The sequence below is a fragment of the Halichoerus grypus genome, chromosome 4 (assembly GCF_964656455.1).
Source record: "Halichoerus grypus chromosome 4, mHalGry1.hap1.1, whole genome shotgun sequence".
In the NCBI taxonomy this organism is placed as follows: Eukaryota; Metazoa; Chordata; class Mammalia; order Carnivora; family Phocidae; genus Halichoerus; species Halichoerus grypus.
Window position 1 is genome coordinate 186,927,494 of NC_135715.1, and position 27,470 is coordinate 186,954,963.

The 27,470-nt window shown below is 43.7% G+C and overlaps 1 protein-coding gene and 1 long non-coding RNA gene across 4 annotated transcripts in view; one reads left to right on the top strand and one right to left on the bottom strand.

Annotated features, from left to right (window-relative positions):
* NEU2 (neuraminidase 2) overlaps window positions 1-27,470 on the top strand; it is a 79,644-nt gene that overhangs the window by 3,355 nt on the left and 48,819 nt on the right. The gene's annotated exons all lie outside the window — the stretch shown is intronic.
* The window catches only part of LOC118546682 (uncharacterized), a 59,587-nt gene continuing 32,464 nt past the window's right edge, over window positions 348-27,470 (bottom strand). Inside the window, exons 3-4 of the long non-coding RNA XR_013447432.1 lie at window positions 26,654-26,768; window positions 348-626 (exon numbers count right to left, since the gene is read on the bottom strand). This is a non-coding gene — a long non-coding RNA (uncharacterized LOC118546682). The remainder of the gene's footprint in view (window positions 627-26,653; window positions 26,769-27,470) is intronic.

The window sequence follows — 27,470 nt, forward strand, 5'->3', positions numbered from 1 at the left end:
AGGTGGGGGCTTTGGGCTGGGTGATATTAGCTCAACCTCCAGAGGGGCTGAAGACTGAGTGGCCAAACAGTTCTAGGTGACTGAGCCCCAATGAAAACTCTGGACACCAAGACTCAGGTGAGCTTTCCTGGCTGTCACACGTGTGAGTCCTGGTCAGAGCTCCACTGGGAGAAGACAACTGGAATTCCAAGTGGACCTTTTCTGGACTTTTCTGTCCATGCATCTCTTCCCTTGGTTGATTGAAATCCGTAGCCTTTTGTGGACTAAGCCATAACTGTGAGTATTACAGCTCTCAGTGACTTCTGAGTCCTTCTACTGAATTTTTGAACCTGAGTTAAGGGTGGGTTTGGAGACCCTCAAACTCTGCAGCTGGTGTCAGAAGTGAGGGTGGACTTGTAAGCTGTCCCCAAACATCACCAGCCTCTACTCTGTGTTCCCTAAACAGCCTACATGGATGTATCCTTGGTTCCAGTCCTCCTTCTACAGTTATTGAGTGTAGCATTGGCGTTCCCTGGTGGTACATCTTGTCCTTCTTTGACCAACAAAGATATTTCTTTAACTGACCTCCTTGGGAACTAGTGGGCTTCTGGGGTTGCTGCCTCAAGCTTGGAGGAGGTCGCTGTGACCTGTTTTGGTGTGTAAAAAAAAAAAGAAAGAAAGAAAAAACCACTTAGGCTGGATTCACTGTTTTGGTAAAGTGAGGAGTATTTTGTGTTTGTTCTTTTTCTTTGATATGGTTGCTATGGTGGACAGTTGTTACAGTTTTAGTTAAATAGGGAAAAACTCAGAGGGATGAAGAGATGCATATGAACCTTGGGCTGGTTTAAGGAGCTAGGCCAATACTGGATAGGTTTCAGCGATCCTGGGAAGCAGGCTTACTTGCTGGAGACTGATATTGCTGTGCTGAATTACATTTTCAGAATCAAAAATAGGTGGCCAAGCTTTGCTCCACGTCCAGATGTGGGAGGCAGCCTGGATGCTGTTGCTTGGCCCATGAAACGTTGGAATTTCCAAAACATTTTGATGGTTGATGTGTCCTTATAGTGTCCTTAAAAGGCTGGGACAAATGCTGGCCCTGTCTTCAATTATGAGATGCAGACAATTGTATGGCCTTGATAGAAATCTATTTCTCAAAGCTGGCTCCCTAAAATAACTCATGGATAAGAAGCTGTAATGCTTGTGTCTTTATCTGGAACTGTGGGAAATGAGAGGAGACCTGGGCTGTGAATTTCTTTGGAATATTCCTAACCAAGGAGCCTGGGACATATAGGGTCCAAGAATTTTGGCTGTGGGTGATGTCATGGGCTTTTGACCAATAGGAACATCCTGAATAAGGGGGAATCAAAAATACTGTTATTTTCAAGGTATGTGGAGGCTGAAATTTAGAGTAAATAGGGAGTTGCCCCAGTACACATAATTTACATTTTAGGTTGTGGCCATGGGGGTTTATACACTCTTTGCTGAAACTCAAACTGTAAAGGGATGACTAGCCCACCTCCTTCCACTTAAATTTATTCATTTTAAATTACTTTGTAAACTATATAGTTAGATCTAATTTAGTCATATATAGGGAGTGTAGTGTATTATACAAATAGGAATTAGTATTAGTATTATTAGTACTTAGGAAGCCTACATTTAGCACTAAAATACATTCACTGTTGTAATGAAGAGTTTATTGCTTTAACCATTAACCAAATGTAGCAAAATCGTGTAGGTACGAAATGAGAAAGAAAAAGATGTCCATTCATAAACAAAGTAGCTTTGAAGGAATGGCACATAGTTAACAAAATTAATAACGAGAAATTGTTCACAGACTGTTCCTTGAAAATTGCACGTAACTGGATTTCAGAGAAGTATTTTCCATAACAAGAAGTAAGGAGCATGGTAGCTTTTCATTTTCTGCTGAAATCAGTCACCTCAGCCTTAACACCCAGGAGAGAGAATGTTCTTTGTTAAGTCACCAGGAGTAAGCATAAGGATTTAGAGTCTCATGAAAAGGCCAATACATGTTTGCTGGGGATCGATCACTTTGCAAAAGCTGTTTTATGGATGAGAACAAGATATGCTGTCAGACCAAGTGCCCGGTCCTCCACTGCCCATCATCACGTTCACAGCCAAGCCTTTTCCCCCTGAAATTCAAAGGTTTTGACTACTTTTGATATTTCTATTTTGAGGACTCTAATAAGGGAACTGGCGACCACAGTGTACAAATTAGCACCAAATAAGTGGATGCGAGCATAAAGAGAAAGCAGATATTTCAAGAACCTATCAGATACACAGCAATCAAATCATTTTAAAAATGAACAGCTAGTGTTCGCCGAGGCTTGGAGACTGTCATTTGCCTCTGGGGGTGGGAGTGTGAATTGGTACAACTCTTCTGGAGGGCAACCTGGCAACCCAGAGCATAAACCTGCAAATGTTCATACTCTCTAGCGAAGAGATTCTATTTCTAGGAATATATCCTAATAAGCTGTAAGAATCTGTGTGGAAAAAATGAGCTATAAGAATGTTTATTGTCATGTTATTTTTAATAGGGAAACATTTGGAGCAACCTAAATGTCCAACGATAGGAGACTGACTATTCAAATTAGGACCTATCTCTGAAGCGGAGTATCATGAAAAACGATTTAGAAAATATTTAACAATCTGGAAAGATGTCCATAATATACTGAATGGAAAAGCAGATTCCCAAACTGGATGGTAGTATGATCTTATTTTGTTTATAAATAGACTTCTGGACATGGAACTTTAGGCATCCATATATATTTGAAGGACTGCGAGAATGATCGCAAAAACATTTCACAGTACTTGTAGTTGGTTGGATTCTCAGGGAATTTTCCTGTTTTTCTATTCGCCTGCTTAAAATTGTTTCTACAATAAATGTGTCACTTACGTAACAAGGGGAAAAAAGTTGTTTTCAAAAACAACATCAGTCCCTTAATGTGCATAAATTTAGAGCATGGGTTTAAGGCATTCACATAACTGTGGAGAATCCTGATGAACTTGAAAAAGAGGGCTGAGCTGTTGTGTGTTCTCTAGAATTACATGATGTGGGGGGGTGGGGGGTGGTGGGGAGGAGACACCTCAATTCATTACATAAATCTTGTAAAAAGCTCTTCGGTTTCCAAGGAATCATGAATTCAAATTTTACAGTAGATCACTTCCTGGCATCTCTAAAACTAAAGCACTTACCTGATAGTCTAATTGGCCTGGTTATAAAAATAGTCCCTTTTCCAGAAATTCCCCTCTCCTATAATTCCACAAGCACGACTTCTAACCAGGATGCTTTTCTGCCTTTTCAATTGAAGTCACGGTGTCATAAAGAAGTCATCAAAGAAATCACTGCCTCCTATCAAAGGCAGGTCTCCCTAAGGCCCAAAGCCCTTCCCTGCCCCTGCTGGGTGGCTACATCCCACCTGGGCTAGTTCAAATGCCGCCTCCTCCATGAAGCCCTCCCCCCATTCCATCCAATAGCTGGCTGTATTCTCTCACTCTTAGGCTCTCCTGGAGCACTTCACTGAGCTTCTCTTAAAGCTTGATTACTTTCTTGGAGAATTAATTCTCTGTCCTTTGGGACCATGCAAGGAGACAGGAGTCAGCCTGATTGATGTCACCTCCCTTGCTGTGTGGGCAGAGACCTTGTATACATCCTGGAGGCTCTGGACATCCACAAGCACACAGGCATGCTTTGGTATCATCCCAGTGCCTCAGGGTAAGTCACAGTCTTAGAAACATCTCGTGGATCCTTGTCCTTTACCCACTAACTACAGACCTTCACCTGCTACTCTCTAGAAAGTTAAGTGCACCTTCAGCTGGAGGGACCATTATTACCTGGGGGGAGCATCAGTTTACCAACAAAGAAATGAAATTTCACTTTTGTTTCTTTCCCTGTTTACTGTTTACCCTTCCTCTGAGCTGACCAGCTGATGCTTCTTTTCCTAATTTTAAACCCATGTCTCATTTTTTCCATGCAGTGAAGATTGCATGCTAAATTATCGCTATTGCTAAAATGTTACTCAGCCCTTGGAGTGGCTTTTATTTGTCACAGAGTCAGCAGTCAGCAGGATCTCTAGGCCTGTTGCTCTGTTAGGCTCAGGGTAAAAGACAGTCTTTAATAGTCTCTTCTTCTTAACCATGAGGATCTTTTGTAGGGGTCTCAGAGGAGGGTCTTAAGCTCGCCAGAAAGACATTCTTCCATTTGAAATTAGCATTCGTTCTTAAAAAAGAAAGAGACTCTAACCTGTCATCAGTTGAGTATTTTCTCTTAGAAGTGATGGATTCTTACCAGGAGAGAGGAAAGCCTCCTTGACACAGTGAGTCAGAGAAATGACAAAACAGAATGGAAAAATTCCTACCCTTGAGAACACCTTCAAATATATGATGTCCCTTCCTTAACCCAGCACTCTACCTCCTGTGAATCTCCATCAATGGTGCACTTGTCTTAAAGATGGAGCACTCTAAGTTTTCTGGATTAAATCCACTGTTATTATCAAACTGAAAATCTTCAGGGGAAACAGGCTTTCATATACGTTGCTGATGAGAGCAAAATTGCCCAATCTCATGTGGAAGGGAATTTGCCCGTAACTGACAGAAGCACAGATGGGCAGTGGACTGAATGTTTTTGTCCCCCCCCAATTCAGATGCTGAGATCCCAAACCTAAGGTGATGGCATTTGAGGGGGGGGACGCTTTGAGAGGTGATTAGGTCATAAGGATGGAGTCCATGTGAATGGGATTGGTGTCTTTATAAAAGAGACTCCAGAGAGATCCTTTGCCTTGGGTTTGGATTTCCCAGTTTCCAGAACTGTGGAAACTAAATTTTTTTTTTAAAGATTTTATTTATTTATTTCACAGAGAGAGACAGAGCGAGAGAGAGAGCACAAGCAGGGGGAGTGGGAGAGGGAAAAGCAGGCTTCCCGCCGAGCAGGGAGCCCGATGCGGGGTTTGATGCGGGGTTCGATCCCAGGACCCTGGGATCATGACCTGAGTTGAAGGCAGACGCTTAACGACTGAGCCACCTAGGCGCCCCCTAAATGTTCCTTATAAGGCTCCGAGACTTTGGTATTCTGTCACGGCAGCCTGATGGCACGGAGACAGTTTGCCCTTTGCCCCAACAATTGCATTTCTAAGAATTTACCCTGAACTATGAAACAAGATACGCACGAGGTTATTCGCTGTGTCATTATTTTTTTTATAGCAAAATACCGGAAAGAACCTACATACCCAGGAAAGTGGATAAATACGTTATGAGGAAGGCACACAGTGGAGTACTGTGCAGCTGGAGACATGAGCATGGGGAGGCATTCCTGACCCCACAGTGGGTGATTTCCAGCTTTGTGTAAAAGGAGCACGCTGTGAACAAGCCTACGAAGTATGTGAACTAAAGAAAGGGAAGTTACACAGGTCCACACGCAATTTTCTTGTTCTTATCTCAAGTAAGAAGTGCAGGAAGGAAAACAGAGAAACTAGGAAAGTTGGTTACTTCCAGAGGTGAGGCAGAGGGTAAGACTTTCCTGGGTATACCTTTTCATATAGTTTTGACTTGTAAACCATGTAGATGTTTTACATATTCAACGAATAAAGAAAAATCTGCAAGTCTGGGGGGGAAAACCAGACTCTGAAATTGAAAATAAACTGATATCAATGAACCTAAGTACTTATCAAATTGATAACATACCCACACAGAAAAAAAAATTCAAGGAATTTTTGAATATCATATTCTATACCATTACTGAGATCTATCTTTTCTGGGACTAAAAAAAGCAAAGAAAGTCTAAACTTCACTCAGTAGGTGGTGTGCGTTGAATTGTGTCCTCTGAAAAGATGTGCAGAAGTCCCAGCCTCTGGTACCTGTGAAGGTGACGTGACTTGGAAAGAGGGTCTTTGCAGAGGTAACAAAGCTAAGATGATGTCATACCGGATTAGGGTGGGCCCTGATCCAATAACGGGGGTCTTTATAAGGAGAGAGAAATTTGGACACAGAGACACAGAAACACAGGAGAATGCCATGTGAACACGTTGGCAGAGACTGTAATGATGCATCTCTTAAACTAAGGAAAGTCAAGGGTGCCAACAGCCTGCAGACCCTAGGAAAGACGTACACAGACCCTCCCCTGCAGCCCGCAGAGGGAGCATGGCCCTGCCAATGCTTTGATTTTGGACTTCTGCTCTCCAGAACTGAGAGAGAACACATGTCTATTGTTTTGAAGCCACTCAGGTTGTGGTACTTTGTTACAACAGCCCTAGGAAACGAATATGGTAGATTTGTTGTCGGTGATGGCGCAGAGTGACTGTGAAATTCTGTAATTGGAGAGTAGAGAAATATCCTACAATGTACTGATGTTGACGGCCAGGGTCCTCACTTTTAGGAAGGGGAGATGCCAACACAGAATGGGGAGAGTAAAGAAGAACGCCGTGTGTGGGATTGCAATCGAAGGTATCCATTTGAGCACGTGTGCACACCCACACACGTTTCCTAGCTGTGTGTCCTGCAAAGTCCTAGAGGCATTGACATGCCGGGAGTAATGAGCACACAGAGCCACCAGATGTTGGTTTCTAAATACTGTTCTGCACTGACAGGAACCAGGGCTCTTTGGAGAAGTGGCTGACTGCAGGTCTAGGATATAGAAAGTATAAGAAAGTATATAAAGGATCTTGCTCTGTCAGAAGGGAAGGAAATGCTCAATGATGGGAGGAGATATATCAAAGAGACATAGTAGCCAGCTTAAAGGGGCTCCTATTGGTTACATTTGTGACAGTTTGAGCATCAAGACTATGACAGTAATGGATTAAAAAGCACATTGAGGGGTGCCTGGGTGGCTCAGTCGTTGAGCGTCTGCCTTCGGCTCGGGTAATGATCCCAGGATCCTGGGATCGAGCCCCGCATCGGGCTCCCTGCTCCGCGGGAAGCCTGCTTCTCCCTCTCCCACTCTCCCTGCCTGTGTTCCCTCTCTCGCTGTGTCTCTCTCTGTCAAATAAATTTAAAAAAAAAAATCTAAAAAAATAAAAAATGAAAAGCACATTGAACTAAAAAAACCAGACCGAAAACAAACTCATTATGAATCCATACTGATACTCAAAAACAGAACAAAACAAATCAAAAAACAAAGGAGGAGTCCTCTTCATAGAAAATATCACCTAATATAAGTAGAAGGAACACTAGAACATTCCCATTTTGCAATTCCCAATGTAATGGTTAATTCAGGAAGGATCATTAACGGATGTTAAAAGCCACGGAGTTAACAGGTTATTAGAAAAGACAGTGTTTACATGGTTTCAAACTATCTCTCTACAGATGACTTAATAGTTGCCAAAGGAAAAATCGTACTTTTTCTTCAGAACAATCTGGCAGCTTCCACATTAACTAAATGATCAAACTTAGCATCAGGAGTAGTGGGTCAGCTGACACAAGTACCTCCTGATGGGATGCAATTTGAAGCACACATCACCTGGATGGCATTCTTGCTAAAAATGGTTAAGCTGCATCTAATGAAGCGTCTAGCCCTGACTTCCCCTTGAAAGATCATACAGGCAGAAAAGGAACAAGTTAAAACACCGCGTTAAGGAGGCAGTCACACAAATCCACAGTGGGGGCCACGCTGCAGTCAACAAGGCTGGATTCTCAAAAGGTCAGTCAGAAAAACAAAGTGGGGAGATGTTTTAGATTACAGGAGTCTGAAGAGAACAAACCGACGAATGCAGTGCTTGAAACTTGGTGAGATCTTGGTTCACAAATCCCAGCCGTGAAAGCCATTCTGGGGGGCCATCAGGAAAAACTTGAATAGAGATTGGATTTTAGATAGATTATGGAACGGTTGTGAATTTTCTTAGGTGTGATAATGGCATTCTGATTACGTAGAGGAACAGCCTTATTCTTAGAAGCTGTACTCCGGATTTTTAAAATGTGAAGTGTTATAATGCCTGCAATTTACTTTCATATGGTTTAGTGGAAATGGAGGAGGGAGAGAGAAAGCACAGGTATGCAGGCTGTTAAGTTTTTTGAATCTAGGCTGAGGGTATATGGGAGTTCATTGTACTATTCTTTCATTTATTCTGGTGTTTAAATTTTTTCTTTATAAAAAATTGGGGGAAAGGAAAAATATTTAGAGAAACAGCACATTTGGTTTAAAGAAATGTACGAACGATCAAGTTTAAATGTAGTCGGTTGTAAGATGGAGAATATTGACTTTGGGATGGTACAAAGGCCAAGGGAATGAAGTGGCATTTGCCAGTCACCTTGCCAAACTCGGGAGCTCTGGGGTGCCAGGACCCACTGGAATGTGAGCCCCACGAAGGCAGAGCTTTTGGTCCCTTGTTGTTCACTGCTAGACCCCCAGTTCCTAGAGCAAAGCCTGGATCATGGTAAATGCCCAAAAAACACCCACCTGATGAAATGAAATGTAGATAGCTCAGTGAGAAACATCTTTGTCTGATTCAGATAGACTCTTGGTCAAAGATTAGAACATTTTTAGTGCCTTTCACATATATTATGAAATTCCAAATGTTTATACTGGTTTACACCCAACTAGTGTCTCCCTCTGCATTCTTTTTAATAGCCAGTATTAGAATTTTAAACAGTTTGACAATTTCATACATGAAAAACAGTATATTGTTCTATTTTACATTTCTTTCTTTCCTAGTGAAGTTTTTGGTTTGTGATTTTTTTAGCATTGTTCTTTTGTGAATAATCTTTGTGTGTTTTTTGCTTGTTTGAATTTTAGGATGTATATGTTTTTCTAATGGATTTTAAATACAGTGTGCCATGTTGTTTATATGAGCTTAAAAAAAAAATGGCCCATTTTGTAGGAAAGATCAAAGAATCAGGGAGAACTGATGGATGCTGAGTGGAGGGTGGTGGGGTCGGCCCTGCAGCCACCCTCCCCGGCCTCCCTGGGAATCCTCGCTCTACTCTCCCACAGGAGATGAGGGGCTGGGGGGCAGAGAGAAGCCTCACAGGGTCAGCCCCTGCCTTGAGGCAGGCAAGATAATTGTATCACGATTTTATAGAAAAGATGTAGAAAAGACAACCAAGGGGGCACTGCCCCTCTCAGGACCATGTGGGTGGGGTGGGGCTCAGCATAGGCCCCTTAGTCCTGAACAGGCTGAGACCTCCAGTCACTTGCAGGAAGTCCCCTGACCACTGCCTGTGTCCCCCTACCTCTGTCTAAGGCAGTTTGATCTGAAACCGTCACCATCAAAACCAGACTTGCCTTGTCTGTCGGTTCAGTCTTTTTCTCACTAGCATATGATCAATTTCACCACATGCTTCCCAAAAAAATGCAAGGAAGAATAGCTGACGAATTTATATCAACTGCCAACTGTTCAGTAATTTATTTATTCCACAAGTGACTGTTGAGCATCCACTATCTACAAAGCCCTATAGACAGGCCTCAGCACCTGCTGTGACAGCCAACACGCGCATCTCTGGCTGTTACCGACCTTAATGATCGCTGTGTGAAATTCCAAAACCTCACACGAGAAAATACTGAGAATGTGACACCAACACATTATTTCATCTTTATGGTCTCCGAAGGATTTATTTCATTGTCTTTCACAGGATAGAGGCCTTGTAAATAATTTTTGAAAAATTGCTGGGTAAATGACATATTTAATGCTGTAAACTTAGAGTTTCTTTGTTTAAAAGTTATCTTAATGAATTATGGGCATGGAAGAATGTCTTTAAGAGTCTGATCACTTTAAGGGAAATTTCAGTAAGGTGTGATGTTTTTAATTTTCTTTTTTTGAGGAGGCTAGGTTTTCACAAGGGGTATCTTAGGTCAGGTTTCTTGGAGGGAAAGACTGGTGCAGATGATTTATTACGGTAGAGCTCCCGGGGAAAGTGCGCGGGAGCAGGGAAGCCAACCAGGGAGAGGAGAATGCCAAGCAAGGAAGTGCTTTCAGACAGGGCCCGGGTCCCAGCTGCCCCACAGGGGCTCTGGAGCATAAACTGCCCTTAGGGGTTTGGCCCCACTGTGACAAGGAAGCTGGAGTTTTATACTTCGGCAAAGTCATTGCCTAAGGGCTGTGTGCGTGTGTGTGTGTGTTGGGGGGCAGGCAAACCCTCAGGCTTAAAGTCAGGTGGGCTTAGAATGACTTGATGCCAAGCATTTTGCCCAGCATCTGATGTGTTTACATAGAATTTACCTTCTATCACAGTTTATAGAATGTTTCCAGTGAAGTAGTTATCTATTGCTGTGTAACAAACAGCCCCAAGACTTTGCAGCTTACAGCAGTGTTTATTCTCATGTAGCTTCTGAGAATCAGGAAGCCTGGGGCTCTGGCTCAGGGTCTCTCATGAGGCTGCAGTCCAGCTGCTGGCCAGGCAGGGAGGCTCCACTTCCAAGCTCATTCACGTGCTGTTGGCGGGAAGCCAACAGTTTCTTGCCACGTGGGCCCTTCCCGGGGCTGCCTTCTGAGTGTCCTCACAACATGGAGTGATGATCCCCGAGAGGGAGAGACTGATGCCCACTGCCCTTTGTGACCTTGACTTCAATTCACAGCCATTATGTCCACCTGTCAGGTGGAAATGGCCACTTGGTGGGAGGGTGTGAATACTGGGTGCTGGGGTTTGGGGGCCATCTTGGAGGTGGGCTCCCACACACTCCTTCAGCTTTTTGCCAGAAGAGTTCCAAGGACAACCAGGGTTGCCGCCTCATTTTGTGAGTTTGACACTTGCCAAAGCAGAAACTCCAAAGTGGACAGAGACACTGGGTCCTTCCTGCCTTCCCAGTGGGCCAGCCGTGTAGGACTGTCCATTCGTGCATCATCCCAGCTACTTCCTGTGGCCCTTGTTAGGCTGAGCAGTCTCTGTACAAGGAGCCACCTGGGATTTGCTCTTCTTCCTTGACCCCCCCCCCCCCCCATCCAGCCATCTCATCTCTTTTGCCCACACACAGGGCCTTAGCTCTCTGTCCCCAGTCCAGGGGTGACGGCCCTCTCTTGGCAGACACGTGACTTTGCAACCTGGGAAGATCTGACTCCTGGCATAATAATTAAACTTGGCCGAAATCGAGCTTGCTTTTATTCTACGGTGCAGAGTCAAGATCTTAATTTAGAGGTTTTATACGTGCCTGACTGGCAACATCAGGACTGAAGAGGCCCACAGCGCCAATTACCCTTGTCGGAGAGAAGAAAGGGAGCAGGTGGTTAAGGCTCCTGTTCAGGGCACGCATACCCACGGGGTGCTGAGGGCCACATCCCTCGCTCTTTGCTCTCTCTGTAGCCCGCCCCCCGCCCCCGCCCAATTCCCTGTGTGCAGTGGAAATCCCAGCAAATCGTTTCTGGGCAGAACAAGCCATCTCTCCCATGGATTCTCATGCTGTATGAAGGATGGCATGCTCAGTGGTATTGCTAGTCAGTGTAACAGGAAATTTTGAGCACCTCTTAAAGTGAGCCTGAGGCATGTTACTGAAAAAAGTGTCCATGGAGGTTTTGCTGCCAGAGCACAAGGGTGGAAGGAAAGCACGAAATGATCAGGTCCACACACTGTGGGTGAGGGCGCAGCCCGGGCATCCGGCCTGGATCACCAACAAAGCAGCTGCGCCTTCATCCTCTGTAAGGCCTTCACCGGCACCCCAGAAGGGCTCTGCTGGAGACAGCACAGGGCTCAAGCCGAGGACAGGGACCTGGGCTCTGTGTGCTGTGTGTGGTGATTAAAGCAGACCTTGAACAATAAAGCTGAGTGAACGTTCTCGAAACCGGAAACATGAATGTGAAGTCCAAGGACGATGCACAGGAATCATGCTGAAGTCGGAATTGCCGAGGGACCTCGAGCTCTCCAAACTCCCACAGGCGTTTATTTACCAAGGGCATGCTGTACAGCAAGCGCTGCTTCAAGTGTTACCTGTACCTTTTCCCGTGTATTTCTCACGATGCTGCGGATGGGGCATACTTCTAAATTTCAGAAACTTTTTTGATCAGTGGCATTCCCTGTGTTGTCTGGAACGCCGCTTTCTCCATCAGTCGGTATAAGTTCTAGGACTTTTGAAGATGATCTGTCAGAGCATCTAGTACAATTTTTTTTTTTTAAAGATTTTATTTATTTATTTGACAGAGAGAGACAGCGAGAGAGGGAACATAAGCAGGGGGAGCGGGAGAGGGAGAAGCAGGCTTCCCACAGAGCAGGGAGCCCGATGCGGGGCTCGATCCCAGGACCCTGGGATCATGACCTGAGCCGAAGGCAGACACTTAACGACTGAGCCACCCAGGCGCCCCGCATCTAGTACATTTTAATGGAGATCTTGATTGCTCTCACAGTGATCACTATGTTTTTCTAATTGTAAATTACAAGAAATAGTGTAATTTGCCAGATAACATTTCGGGACTTTGTGTTTTCTTACTTTGGCATCTTTTTGTTGGAAAGTCTTAGAAACGTGATCAATTGCTTTGATCACTCTATCTTTGAAAAGGGATTAGTGTATTTGCCTTTTGATATCGATAGTTTAAATTTGAGACAGCTACTCCTATACAACCAAGAGGCTCAACATGAATGAACAAACAAATGAATGAATGAATAAGTCCAGAGGATGGCTGCCATATACCCTTTTATGAAAATTAGGAAGTGGAACAAAATTCTCAGTATCCCTGTCCTCTGCTGGGGATGATCTGCCCAGAGCCAGCATCTTCCCTAAAAGAGCAGTTCCGGGTTTGCTCCAGGACATATGCTGTCAAGGCCACGGTCTCCTCCATGGAGCGTGGCTAAGGGGGTTGGGGCCTGGAAGCCTTTCCAAGCAAGAATGCATCAGGGCTACACAACTAAGGCCCAACAATGGGCTCCTGGACCATGGGTTTCAGGATGTTGGGGTTTTCTGGGAAGCTGCCAGGGGAAGTACTCGCTAAATGTCCCCCTGAGTCACCAAAGAAGGAGTTTTCTGATAGAAATCAGCACTCAGGACAGTGAAGGTCCTCAGTAAATATGCATTAAATGAACGTATAAATGAATGGGTTCCTACAGTTTGCATGGGTGAAACATCTATCAAAATGAGTGATTTTCGTTTTAGAGCAGCTAACCGCAAAAACAATTCATTCTTCCTGTTAATACATGGATGACAGAACAGATCATCTATGAAGGCAGCTATGTTCATTTGTGGTCAGCGCTGTTGTGTACAGTAGCTCAGGCTGTGCATTGCTCAACTCCAGGCTACCTTTTACATAGATGACAGTGGGAATGGTGCTTTCTAGAAGTGGGCCCTGGAATAACATCCACAACTTAAAAATGGGTACTTCATTCTGTATTCTCTGATCAGGGAGGCATGAATCTGAGTCATTCATTCATTTATTTATTCAACTGTCTTAGACCTGGGGATATGACCGTGAACAAAGATATCAGCCCAGCTTTCAAACTAGTCATCGTCTAAAAGAATAGACAAGTCGTGGGGAAATTATAAATTAGGATATATGATGGGGATATTATATGGTGCTATGAGAGCTCAAGAGAGGAGTTTCTAATACGGCCTAAAGCAGGAAGCTTGAGGGAGGGGTGGTGGGTCAGGGGAGGCTTTCTGGAAGAAGCTGAGACCTGAAGGATGAATAGAACTATCCAGGCAACATTGTGGAGAGTGGCGGGGAGGGGTTGGAGTGCAGCAGGTACAAATCATTGAGAAGTAATAACAGGTAACATGTGTGTTGGGTAACAATCATTGTTCTTGGCACTTAGATATTAATATAGATATTAACTTGTTTTATTCATAATACTTATAATGAGTTAAGCATTATTATTATCCCCAATTTAAAGACGAGTAAATTGAGGGAAAGCATGACTAAGTAACTTGCCTTGTAAATGAGGGAGCAAGAGTCAAGCCTGGGTGTCTAGATGTAGAACCTGGGAATCTTTTATTTTCCCTTAAGATATTTAAATTATTATCTTTTTTATATTTCAAAAGAATCTCAAAAGTTACAAGCCCAGTTGACCCTTGAACAACATGGGTTTGAACCCATGTAGGTCTGCTTCTCTGTGGATTTTTGTTTTTATTACAGTATAACAATGTAAATGTATTTTCTCTTCTTTATGATTTTCTTAATAACATTTTCTTTTCTCTATTTTATTGTAAGAATACAGTATATAGTATGTATACAAAATATGTGATAATCAACTACGTTATCAATAAGGCATCCAGCCAATGGTAGGCTATTCGAAGTTAATTTGGAGGGAGTCAAAAGTTAGATGTGAATTTTTTTTTTTTTTTTAAAGATTTTATTTATTTATTTGACAGAGAGACACAGTGAGAGAGGGAACACAAGCAGGGGGAGTGGGAGAGAGAGAAGCAGGCTTCCCGCGGAGCAGGGAGCCTGATGCGGGGCTCGATCCCAGGACCCTGGGATCATGACCTGAGCCGAAGGCAGACGCTTAACGACTGAGCCACCCAGGTGCCCCTAGATGTGAATTTTTAACTGCATGGGGGTTGGTGTCCCTAACTCCTGTCTTTTTCAAGGACCATTGGTATAGTACAAAGAACCTTTTTTGTACTTTTCCTGAACCATTAGAGAGTCAGGTGCTGACCTAATGTGTCATTGTCCTTAAACACTTTTAGTGTGTGTTTTCCACAACCAAAAACTAGTTCCTCTGTAATCAAAATGCAAACACCAAAATCAGGAAGTCAGCTTTGATACATTATTGGCAACTAATGCTCAGATTCCATTTGGATTTTGCGTGTTGTCCCAATAATGTCCTTTATGGCAAGAAGATCCAATCTAGTGTTACTCATTGCATTTAGGTGTCTGTCCTCCTTGGGTTCCACCAGTCTGGAAGTCTTTGCTCAGTTTTTATAACCCTGACACAGAAGATTTCAGGCCAGTTCTTTTGTAGAATGTTTTGTTGATTTGGATTTTTCTGATGTTTTCTATGATTAGACTTAGGTTTTGCATTTTGGGCAGCCTACCTTGTTTAGTTTGGCAGGTTCTGAATTTTACAAAAACAAAATCACGTGTCTGTGTTCTTCTAAGACCTTCTCTGACCTGTCCCAGGTTCAGAGGCAGTTGGTCACGTGCTTGTATGTGCTCGGCCTGTCCTGCGTTTTTCTCCTTGATGGTAGGAAGTGACTGAGGTGTGGGGGTAGGAAAGATTTATGTACCCAATGCCACATGCTGGTATGAGGGTGACCCAGGACTCAAATTCTCTGAGTCTTTCTGATCTTGCCTGTGTGGGGACCCCCCCCCCCCGGGCCTCTGAAGTTTAGAGAGGTCGAGTCTTGAAGCTCAGAGAAACAGACTTCCTGGGTCCCATCCCCCAGGCTTCCACATCCTCCCTAGAGCAGCCCGTAAGGTAAAAAATTTTAAATTAAGAATTCAAAAGAATTAGAAGAAAATCCACAAACAATAAGATACAAGATCATGACTAACAAAAGAAACAGAATAATTAACATTATGCATGAAGGATAGATTGAACCAATAAAATAATTTAAGAACCAAAATTAGGTTGCTGAAAAGTTAAGGTTATAATCAGTCAAGCGAACAAAAGGGCATATGAAGGATTATAGTTAAAAAGAAATTGGAAATAAAACAGTAAGTTAAAGCTAAGAAGCCCCGAGAGGCTTAGGGATTTAAATAGTAATATAAAAACAAAATAAAGGGAAAAAAAGGGATTTGGCATTAAAGCAAATCCAGAAGCCTTGAATTTGAATAGTGGTAATAATTATAAAAGTAAAACGTCAAAGGAAAACATTTTAAGGTGATTAAAATAGGGGGAAAATTAGAAGGAAGACAAAAGGGCAAAGTAAGGAAGTTTAAAAATGAAAAGAATCATAGCTAAGATAAACCAGAATAACCAAAATAAGGCAAAATTAACCCAAGTGGGCAATTTAATAAGTGGGAAGGTGTCCGCAGTTTAAAACACTAAAGATGTAATTATGAGTGGGTAAAACCCATGCTCCAAGCACAGCCCAAAGGCCATTATTATTATTGTTGTTATTCTTATTTTAAATGTTAAGGGAATCAACAAGTCCAAAAGACTGTCCGCTTGACCCCTTAAGATCTGAGCTCCTCGCTGCACCCTGGGCCTGTCCGTCACCTCTGGGCGGGGCGGGAGGAGGGAGGACAGGGGCCACGCCCACATCTAGCCCCGCCCCCCGCCTCTAGCCCCACAGCCCACACCCACAAGGCCTTGTGGGTAGGTGGAGGAGGGTACCCCTTCAACTTCCCCGTGGGGAAAAAAGTTTGGAACTGCTGAAAATAAGACATAGCTGTCAGAAGTATATGAAATTAGCAGCATAAACTGTGAAACATAAGCCATAGTTATATTTGTTCTGAGACAGTGTAAAAATAGAAACAATTTCAGAGATAGAAAATTCAAACTTCTTCAGTCACCACGTCCAAATGGCCTGAGATCCTTCAAAGGCTATCCTGCCCTTTGTTTATGGGCCGCAGACAGGGTGAGCAATCCCAGGGCCTCAGGCAGTGCCCAGGCTGGGGCAAGCCAGAGAGGAAATTAGCTACGAAGCTCTATTTGCATTTTTCATGCTGAGGGCGCTGGGCCTCCTCTCTTACTGGGGGAGGTGGGAAAGTGGGTTATTTCCAAAAGGCAGCTGGGCAGGCAAACCCCTCTGCGCTTTGCAAGAGCCTTAGTCTGCACATTCTTGGGCCACTGCTGGACTAGTCTGCACAGATGTGTCTTCAAGTTCCCGGTAGAAACCTCTGCCCAGGGCGTCTGCATTCATTCGTTCATTTATTCATCAATCTCCTCAGTCATTTGCAAATATGGAGTGCTTCTGATATGTCAGATATGTGCTAGGTACTCAGGAGGGAACAAAACTTGGCATGTCCTGCCTGCAAGGACCCTACAGTTAATGCCCCCCCCCCCACCAGGCCACTGTGACCAGCAGTGAGAGCTGATGATTCTGCCCAACCTTTTGGAAGAGGGGAGCTGGGTAGGGGGTGCGGTGGGGCTGAAGGGTCTCTTTACTTCAGCTCCTGCCTTTTTATTTTTTTAAAAAATAAACTTTCAAAAAATTAACGTAATAAAAATTAAACTTTTTATTATGGGAAATTTCAAACATATACTAAAGTAGACAGAAAGTATAATGACCCCCCCCTAAGGCGGGCTCAGCAGGGGAGTCTGCTTCTCCCTCTCCCTCTGCCCCTGCTCGAGTGCTCTCTCTCAAATAAATAAATAAAATCTTAAAAAAAGGTCTAAAAAAATAACCTCAATACCATTAACACACCTTTAAAAATTAACAGTAATTTCTTAGCATCACCAAATATCTGATCCGTGTTGAAATTTGCCTGATTGTTTTTGAAACTTTCCTTCCCAGAGTGTTTGTTTGAAACTGGATTCGAATAAGGTCTACATGTTGCAGTTGGTTAATATCCCTTTCTTGTTTTCTCCTTGCACCTTTGTTGAGAAATTGGGTCATTTGTCCCATTTTCCTGCTTGGATTTTGCTGAATGTATCTGTACTGTGTTCTTGTACCTGTTTCTCTCTTTCCTGTGTTTCTCGTAATTCGGTCATCTAGAGGCTGATTACAGTCAGGCTGCTTCTCTTCAGCTCCTATATTGCCTCAAATGACTGACTAATGGCAAAACTCGAAAAGAGTTTCCTTGAATAAAGGAAGCAGCCCCAAACCTGCAGTGACTCAATATTTATTTCTTGCATTTACAGATTTTGTAAAGACTATGAGACTCTCCTAGTAACAACCTGAACTAGCATTTATGAACATCTGACAAACTGCTCCCAGGGTTACGGTACATGGAACTTACACATTTCCATGGAAACATGTACAGTTTCTGATATGGAAACTGTTCCCTGCCTTACATCGGCATTCAAAGACTCACAGTGCCAGGCCTGAGTCTTTGGGGTCAGTGCAGGATTTCATGGCAATGACCATTTTGGAGATGGATCCAGGAATAGTAGTCACAATATTTAATAATCAGGAGGGTCCGGCTGAAGCACCTGGAGCAGAGTTGTTAACACTTAGTGAGGCCACCCCTGTCTGCTCCCTGAGTGTCAGCCCCTGGGGTACTCCAGGGTTAATGCAGGTTGACCCTCTGTGGAATAATGAACTCCTGCAATTCCCCCCAGCATTGCCAGGAAAAGCAAAGGTATTTTCAGTTGGACGGTCAGTGGACAAATATTTTAAGCCTCAGCCTGTTTAGTTCATGCAGAGAAATTGTCCAACATGAAATTTTATAATGCAGTTTAATTTTATGTAGAAATGTCCATTTATAAAAGCACATGTTTGAGTTCTGTTCTTTTTTTTCACATATATACATATTTATCAATTTGGGTTTTTTTTTTTTTAAAGATTTTATTTATTTATTTGACAGAGAGAGAGAGCACACAAGCAGGGGGAGCGGCAGACAGAGGGAGAGGGAGAAGCAGGCTCCCTGCTGAGCAAGGAGCCCGATTCGGGGCTCGATCCCAGGACCCTGAGATCATGACCTGAGCCGAAGGCAGCCACTTAACCGCCTGAGCCACCCCAGGTGACCCTCAGTTTGTTTTTTTGTGATATGAAATGGTTTCTGGGACTAGACCCCTGACTTATGACATTACCTCTGTAGTAAAGACCCAATGTGCAACACCTTGACTTGAGGTGACCCCTAAGGGACCGATCTGACAACAGACTAGGGTTAGGAGGCTCCCTGTGCCTCTGGGCTCTGCCTTTTGTGAGCAGCTTAACAGGAACACCCTCCTTCTCACAGCCAAGCTTACCTTAGGAATACCTTCATCTGGGGCAGCCTGGGAATGATCATGGGGTGTGGAGTCAGGGCCCCTGTATTCATGGTCTAGTTGTCTCACTAGCTGTACAACCTCAGGTAACCTAGTTACCAACTTTTGTTGAGTCTTAGTTTTCTTGTCTGTGAAATGGGGATAACCCTAAGAGAATTTAAAGAGATAGCGCACGTAAAGGCACTCAGCAGTTACGGTTCCCTTCCTGTACCCCTCTTTGTAGCACATCTGTCTACAGTAATTGTACTTCCCTCTTGTCCAGCAGCACTGTGACACCCCTGTTGCTGGCACATGGAAGAAGACTTTGCAGAACACACCTTGGGTGTGTTGTGGACAATTCTAGAATCTTTGGGGGCAGGTACTGACTACTAAGAACATTACAAACTCCAAAGCAGCACCACTCAAGCTTCTTATAAACTGGAGGACTGGTTCCTGGGTCATTATGGGTTTTGGGGAACCTCAATCTTCTATTCCAGTCCCTATTGCTCCTACTTGTATTCTGCTGTTTCTTACCTCACTCGTGTCCCCTTGGCATTTTCTTGTGCAGGAGACCCAGACTCTACTAGGTATGTTTTGAGTGCCTGGCTATCCTCCACATACATCTCAAAGATAGTCCCAAACATGGCTCCCACTGATGAAGTGGGAATGGTCCCATTAATCCTACTTTCTATTCTTTTGACCAGTTGGCCCAGAGATAAACACCTGGCCAACCAGATTCTTTTCTTTAGAAATTCTTTCTAAGAGACACAAAAGGAAGTATCCATTGGCTGTGGAAAACCAACCTGAAAGGTCATACTGTCTATGGTTGCCATGTGGGTCATGCACAAGTTGATAGGCAGTGAAAAGGAGCTGGTCTGAGGAGAGAGCAGGAGAATAGAACAGTCCATAGAGAGAAGTAGAGAGGAATAGAGCCCACAGCCTTCAAGAAGATGAGAAAGTGCTCGGGTTCCTGATGGTTTTTCCATCCCTGTCAAGCTGGGCTTCATCTCTTATTCTTGGATTCTTTGGGATTTCAGCATCCTTACAATATCCCTCTTTCACTTGAACAGGATGAAGTAGGCTTCTGATCTTTGTAATCAAAGCATTCTTGGCCAGGAACTAAAACAAGGTTATCTACTCACAGCACTATTCAGCCTTGTAATGGAAGTCTTTGCCAGTGCAATAAGGCAAGAAAAAAACAAGTAGAAGGCATGAAGACTGGGGAAAAAAGAACTAAAACTCTTTATTTACACATGGCAGGATTGTGTGCATAGAAAATTCAAAGAAATATACAAATAATTAGAACTAATAAGTGACTGTATCAAGGTCACAGGATACTAGGTGGCCATGCAAAAATGGTGTTTAAACATTATACCAATAAACAATTGAAAAGTGAAATTACAAAGCAGTGGCATTTAAAATAGGATCAAAAGCATGAAATACTGAGGCACAAATGTAATTAAAATATGTGTAAATCCTCTGTACTAAAAACTACAGATCATTGCTGGGTTAATTTAAGGAATATCTAAATAAACAGAAGGTTAGGACATAGTCATAGATTGAACAATTTATTTTTTTTAAATGTCCAAGCTTTTTTTTTTTTTTAAGATTTTATTTATTTATTTGACACACACAGAGAGAGCACAAGCACGGGGAGCAGCAGAGAGAAAGGGAGAAGCAGGTTCTCTGCTGAGCAGGGAGCCCGATGTGGGGCTCGATCCCAGGACCCTGGGATCATGACCTGAGTCAAAGGCAGATACTTAACCAACTGAGCCACCCAGGTGCCCCTACATTGAACAATTTAATGTGCTAATATTAAGCTGTCAGTGATATCCAAATTTATCTATAGAGACGATGCAATCTTAACCAAAATCCTAGCAGACATTTTTTGGAGTAGAAATTGACAAACTGATTCTAAAATTTATATGGAAATGCAAAGGACTTAAAATAGCCAAGACAATCTTTAAAAAGAACAAAGTGGGAGAGCTTGCATTACCAGATTTTAAGACTTAGCATAAAGCTACAGTATTTAAGTCAGTGTGATATTGGCATAAGGAAAGACACTCAGATCAATGAAACAGGATAAAAGTCCAAAGACCCACATGTCTGCAGTCAGTGGATTTGTGGGGAGGGGAAAGACCAAGGTAATTCACTGGGGGAAGAGAAGATCTTTTAATAAATGATGATAGAGCAACTTGTACGCATATAGACCATAGACCTAAATGGGAAAGCTAAAAGTATAAAGTTCTTATAAGAAAAACATAGGAGAGGGGTGCCTGGGTGGCTCAGTCGTTAAGTGTCTGCCTTCGGCTCAGGTCATGATCCCAGGGTCCTGGGATCAAGCCCCGCATCGGGCTTCCTGCTCAGCGGGAAGCCTGCTTCTCCCTCTCCCACTGCCCCTGCTTGTGTTCCCTCTCTTGCTATGTCTCTCTCTGTCAAATAAATAAATAAAATCTTAAAAAAAAAAAAGAAAAACATAGGAGAATATCTTTATGACTTTGAAGTAGTCAAGTATTTCTTAGATAGGTTGGAAAAGGAAGAACAAAGAAAATGATAAATTAGTGTTCATCAAAATAAACATTTCTGATCATTAAAAAACAGGAAGATTAAAAGAGAAGCCACACTGGTAGGACGTATTTGCAATGTATATATTTGACCATGGACTTGTATTCAAGATACAAATTAAAAAAAAATTAAAAATGGGCAAAAGACTTGAACAGGAACTTCACAAGAGAAGATACATGAAGGGCCAATAAGTATATGAAAAGGTTCTCAACGTGATTAGTCTTCAGGGAAATACAAATGAAAACCACAGTGAGAAACCACAATATGTTAGAACAGATGCAGGTACAAAGACTGACATTTCCCAGCATTGGCCAGGACCTGGAGTGACTGGCACTTTGATATCTTGCTGGTAGGAGTGTGGAATAGTACAACTGTTTTGAGAAATTATTTGGCCCTTCCTAATTCTATCAAGCATATACCTATCATAAGACTCAGCACTTCCACTCCTAGGCTCCTGGGTACACACTTGGAGAAATAAGTGCATATGCCCACAGGAAGACTGTCTTAGAATGCTCATAGTGACTTATTTATAATGGTCGAAAACTGGAAACAGTCCAAATATCCAACAGAAAGATGGATAAACAAATTGTGGTACTTTTCTTAGTAATAAAAAGAGTAATCTGATATACATACATTGATGAACCTCAAAAATATTATGTTCAGAAAAATAAGTCGGATAGAATAGAGTGCACACTGTGTGATCGATCCCACTTAACACAAAGTTCAAGAACCAGCAACACTAAGCTAATGGTGATGGAAGCAGAAGATGATTATGTCTGAGAGGGTTAGGTATTGACCAGAAAAAAGGGGTCATACGGAGCCTCATGGGGCAATGGAAATGTTCTGTTTCTTGGTCTGTTTAATGGTGTTAAAAAGTAAACCTGGCTAATGGTGTTAAAAAGTAAACCAATTCTCAACACCTCACCTAAGTACTGTCTCAACACCCCAGGAGTATAACTATACCTGTCAGTCAGGAATGTTCGGATCAGCACAGATAAGGTGATCTGTCACAGGGCCCCTCTTCATTCCCTAATGGAAGATGAGGTCATCCACCAACTAAAACCTTTTTGTCCCCAAATGAAGGTGACCTCCCCTGAAATAATCCTTTTTTTTTCTGTTTATGATATTCTTACATTGCCTTGAAAAACCTTTCCCTTTGTGTAGCCCTTCAGAGCTCCCCTCTACCTGCTAGATGAGATGCTGCCCGATTCGTGAATGGATCAATAAAACCAGTTAGATCTTTAAAATCACTCAGTTAAAATTTTCGTTATGTAACAATGATCAGGTGGGTGTATATGGATATACAAATTTATTGCTGCAGACTGAATTGTGCCCCCCTCTCAAATTCACATTTGGAGTCCTAACCCCCATGTGATGGTATTTGGAGGTGGGACCTTTGGAAGAGAATTAGGTTTAGATATGGTTGTGAGGGTCAGGCCCCTGTGAGGAGAAAAAGGCCAGAGCTTGCTTTCTCTCTCCGTCCACCATATGAGGATGCATGAGAAGGAGGCTGTCTGTAAGCCAGGCAGGGAGCCCTCCCAGAACGTGACTGTGCTGGCACCCTGATCTCCGATGTCCAGCTTCCAGAATGAGGAGAAAATAAAGGTCTGCTGCTTAAGCACCCAGTCTGTGGTATTCGTTATGGCCGCTGAGCTGACTAATACATTCATCATGCCCAAAATGTGTACATTTTGTTGTCATGTAAAATTTCCGTCAATGAATCCTTTTCAGATTACCTTGATGAAAACACTAACTATAGTGACAATGACAAAAGAGAGGGAGAGGCTATTTGGGGCCCTGCATGAGATGGACACTCTACATCGTCCTCAGTTGCTCCCAGTCTTTGTACCCTGGAGGGTTCTTTCCTTTCCTTTCCTTTCTTTTTCTGTTCTGTTCTGTTCTCTGTTAAATTTGGATCATGGAGCCTGCATTTCCATGCACAAATCTAGCAGACAGAATTATTTTCCCGACTTAGAGCAAAAGGCCTCTAGCAGGAATGGAGAGCTACGGGCCCTGGGAAAGTGACGATGGAAACTTAGCAAGAGATGCTTGGACTCAACCATGGCCCTCTGAATGAGGGACACAGCCCACGAAGATGGGGACACAGGATGTGGGCTGGAGCAGGGATTGCATTTCTTTACACAAATAGAGGTCTGAATACCGTGGTGCTGGCAAAAGGAGGCGTGAGCAGAGGAAGAGAAGAGAATGGATGCTCCATGTGCATGGGACACACTAATTGTACCCAGGCGTGTCACGTCAAACACACCCTGATGTACCGTGGCTCCTGCACTCCCAGGAGAAACTCATATTTTGGTTTTTACCTTAAAAAGCAATAGCTCGAAGCCCTGGGAGCCCAACAGCCCATCGGGAGGTTTTTCCTCTAGAAAACTTTTCCATAGCAGGTGTGTTGTGACTTAGCCTGCCATGGAAATCCAGTGCAGAAGACATAATAGAAACAATGATCACAGTGGGGATCCTAAGACTGACTTAAAGAAGCTCTCCAGAACTTCTGTCCTCACTAGGCCACAAGAGCAAAGTAAGCCCAGGGCCAGCTGGTCTGGGTGGGGTGCAGACAGGAAGGGGCTCCGGCCTTCCTGCCCCCTCCCCACTTGCACCTGCCTGCCTCTGGCACCACCTGCCCGGGCCGTGCGTGGGATCTCAGGCAGAACACACGCAGAGCTTTTCTGGTGACTCTTAGGTTACAGACGGCCTCTTTTGCTAGGTATTCAGAAGAGCGCCCTGAACTTGCTACCGAGTACCAGCACTCCTCCTCACCCAGCGCAGGCCTGCCACAGCTGGGAAGCCTCCACGTTCTGCTCTGTCACCTCCTGCCCCAGAGCTGTTTGGGTCCTCAGGGTGGGGCACCTGTGGGGGCTCCTCGGAGATACCTCGTGAGGGGGTCTCTGGCCACAGTTCTGTGGCATGTGCAAAGCTCTCAAGCCGGCCACTTTATGACTCCCCAAGTTTCTCAGCCACTTTCTGCCGAGGTCCACCTGGCCCCTAGTAGGAAGCTGTCTTGGGTGGTTCATGCTGGTTCCCTTCCTTGAGCTCCACCCTTGGCTCCAAGAAAACATGTGCCTCTGCCTTGCCTTTGGTGTGGATGCCCCTCACCCCCTGCTCAGCGCTCTCCCCTCCCCTCCCATGAGGCTGTCAGCCAGCTCATCTCTAGATGTTTCCAGGAGCAAGCCAGGTTCTGGTCCTTATGTCCTCCAGATTTCAGAGATTTCCAAGTAGATCTCTTGAAAACCCCCTCACTAGGGTGAAGATGGGGGATATGATGGTCAATTTCAGATGTCAACTTGGCTGGGCCATGATGCCTAGACGTTTGGTCAAATATTCTCCCTGTTTCTGTGTTTTTTGAGATTAACACTTTAATCAATGGGCTTTGGATAAAGCAGCATATCCACCATATGGTGGGTGGGCCTCATCCAAACAGTTGAAGGTTTTAATAGAACAAAGTCTAACCTCCCCCAGCAGAACAGAATTGTGTAGCTCTTCCCTAAGTGTCCAGCCACACGCCCATCCAGAGGATTCTGCACTCACCAAGCCTCCACAATTGTGAACCGGTTCCTTACGATGAGCTCCCCGCCCTGCTCCACATCCTGCTGGTTCTGTCTCTCTGGGGAACCCCCAAGGGAAGGAGTGGGCAGCTCACAGCACCCTGACAGTCACCCCCAAATAAAACAAAACCTGGTGGCCAGTCTCCATCTCCTTATCCTCTTTTTTATTGATTGTGAAAATATGGAAGCATTTGTATACTGGTTGGGAAATAGCCACTGTCCTGAGTCCTTTTCCCTTCCCTGCTTCCAGAGCCCTTCCTCTGCTCCTCTGGGACTCTCTCTAGAGTGTTGGGTCCTGCTTGTCAAATATTTGTACTGTCACTCCTGCTGACCCCTGGACATGAGGGATGAGCTAAGGGCGACTTCACCCACTGTCTCTTGGAACGTCCTGTGTAGGTAGGCAGATTACAGTGTTGTTCTTTGGCTCTTAAGCCAGAACAGAGGCAACAGGAAGCAACTGCCTTTAATATATAATTTCATGTAAGTGAACGAGGTCCTCGTTTATTTCTATACATAAATTCATTTTATTATTAAATTATATTATTTATTTAAATTATATTGTATTACATATTTTATTATTAAATTATATATAAAATATATAAGGTATATAAAAATTATATATATAAATATATAAAATCAAGGGCCTATGGTCAAAGTAGTATCAGGAAGCGATAGGATGCCTACCACCTGGTTCTGGGATGGGATGCTTAGCCCGTACTTCCCCAATACAAATATAGGAATACTATTTCCCTGCAACCATCCAGGGATTTGTAGAAAGTGTGAAGTTTCTAGGAGCTTAAGGAAATAATGAGAGACAGGTGTCAGGATTTTGCCACAGTGATACTTATCATAGTGTGGCTTACAAACCAGCAAAAAATCGAAACTCCCTTGGGTCAGAGATTGCTGTTGCCTCCCTATATCCATTCTCCTTTATTGCTTAGTATGGAACCAATTTACCAGGGGTGGAAGCAGACCTGGTTTGAAAGAGACATACATTTCCCAGCTTCCCTTGCAAGTGCAGGTGGCCACGTGACTCAGTCAGTTTGGGCCAATGAGATATAAGCACCAGTTATTGAGTGGGCTTCAGGGAAGCCCCTTAAAAGAAGAGCAGAATAGGCTGGCGTGTGCCCCCACCACCCTCTGCTTTCTTCCTTCCCACCACCTGAACGGTGGCCGTGATGGCCGGAGCTCTGGCAATCACCTTGACAGCTGAGTAGAAGGAGACTGGGTTCCTGGAGGTATAAAGGAGCTGCTCTCGCAACCCCCCAAGCTTCTTTCACTCAAGAGCCAAATAGATCTCTGTCTCATTAAGCTGTGTCATTTGGGTTTTTTGGTTACAAGCAGCTAAATTTAGTCCTAGCTGAAACAATACCCAAACGTCCAACAACAGTAGCATGATTAATGAATTACAGTCCAATCATACTATAGATTATTTTATAGCCATTGAACGATTGTGTAGAAAAATATTTGGTAACATACAGAAGTGTTTGTGACATACTATTAAGTAAGTCTGAAGACAGGATATATAGTAAGATCCCATTTTATGAAGAGAAAATAGGCATAAACCGTATAAGAAAAAAAGCTTTGCAACAGTTGTATTAAAACCTCTCTGGTGGTGGCGCAATACAGTGATTTTCCTTTTCTACTTTTTGAAATCTGTAATAGCCACAATTTCCTAGTTTTGTGACGGAAGAGTAACAATGGGTTATTTTTTTTAAAGAGGAGATTGTGGAGTGTTTTGTGTTTTGTTTTGTTTTGTTTTAACATGGGCAACAAAAAGTGCCTTTTTTAAAGAACCATGAGACACGCTTGCAGCCCTGTCAAGATTTGCCGCACTGGTCCCCGCCACCTCTGGTCGTGAACCGCCCCTCCTGCGGTTTGCTTCCTCTCACCTTGTTCTCTTGGCTCCTGGGTCTGGCTGTATTGGGATTCTCCACCGAGACATCCTGCTCTGGGGGGAATTCAAGGTCAGGGGCTCATTTACAGACTGTCCATTTTCCAGTGAATCTGTGACATTTAAGAAAGGCAGAGAGTTAGAAAGTGTGCATTTCCCCCCTTTCAGGCGGTTCTCTCTGTGACAAGGGACAGTGGCAAGTTCACCCGGGAGGGAAGGAGAGGAATGAAGAGGGGTGTTCTTCCTCTCATGCCCCTGGAGGGGAATTTGCCATGGCTTGCACGTATTTGGTGACCTGGGATGCCATCTGTACAAAAATTATAATTACGATGCAAGAAGCTTCATATGTATACAGACACAGTGGGAAAAGAATATTGGAAATGAGATTGCAACTTAGATATAAACCTGATTAATGCCTTAGAGCCCAATAAAACCAGAACTACCAGTGTTATTGTTCCTACTGGACTAAAATCATTTGCAATTTATCCAGTCTTTTAACATCTAACTTTACAATGTCCTAGTCCTAAGTGCTATTAAATAATAAGTCAAGCTCCCTCCCCTGGGCGTCAGGTCCCCTGTAGGTGGGTCGTCAATCCCTGATCTATGTGACTTTGAAAAGGCAGCCCTTTAGCAGAGTGAAGGCAGAGCACAAATCTTTTGTTGTTGGAGAGCGGGCCAGAGCAGCCTGACACCAGCTGATCCATTTTGTCTGCTCCTCCAAGGCAGAGCGTGGGGGGGAAAGTTTTCTCCTTGGACTCTGGATCAGGAGGCTCTGGGCTGTCTTGGGAGTTAACTCCAGGGAATTGCAGCAGGGA